Genomic DNA, 221 nt, shown 5'->3' with positions numbered 1-221 from the left:
GTGCAGCAGACAAATAAAACCTCAGCACAGGTAGACTCAGTCCTTCAAGTGTGATTGCACAGTTCAGCAGAGGTCATTCCTCAGCATTAAGATCCACCCTTTGTATTTGTATTCTTTTCTTTTCTTTTCTTTCTTTCTTTCTTTCTTTCTTTCTTTCTTTCTTTCTTTCTTTCTTTCTTTCTTTCTTTCTTTCTTTCTTTCTTTCTTTCTTTCTTTCTTTC

The sequence above is a fragment of the Athene cunicularia genome (assembly GCF_003259725.1).
Source record: "Athene cunicularia isolate RWA chromosome Z unlocalized genomic scaffold, athCun1 chrZ_part2, whole genome shotgun sequence".
Taxonomy (NCBI): Eukaryota; Metazoa; Chordata; class Aves; order Strigiformes; family Strigidae; genus Athene; species Athene cunicularia.
The sequence above is the reverse complement of the archived record's forward strand: the minus strand, read 5'-3'. Positions refer to the sequence as shown.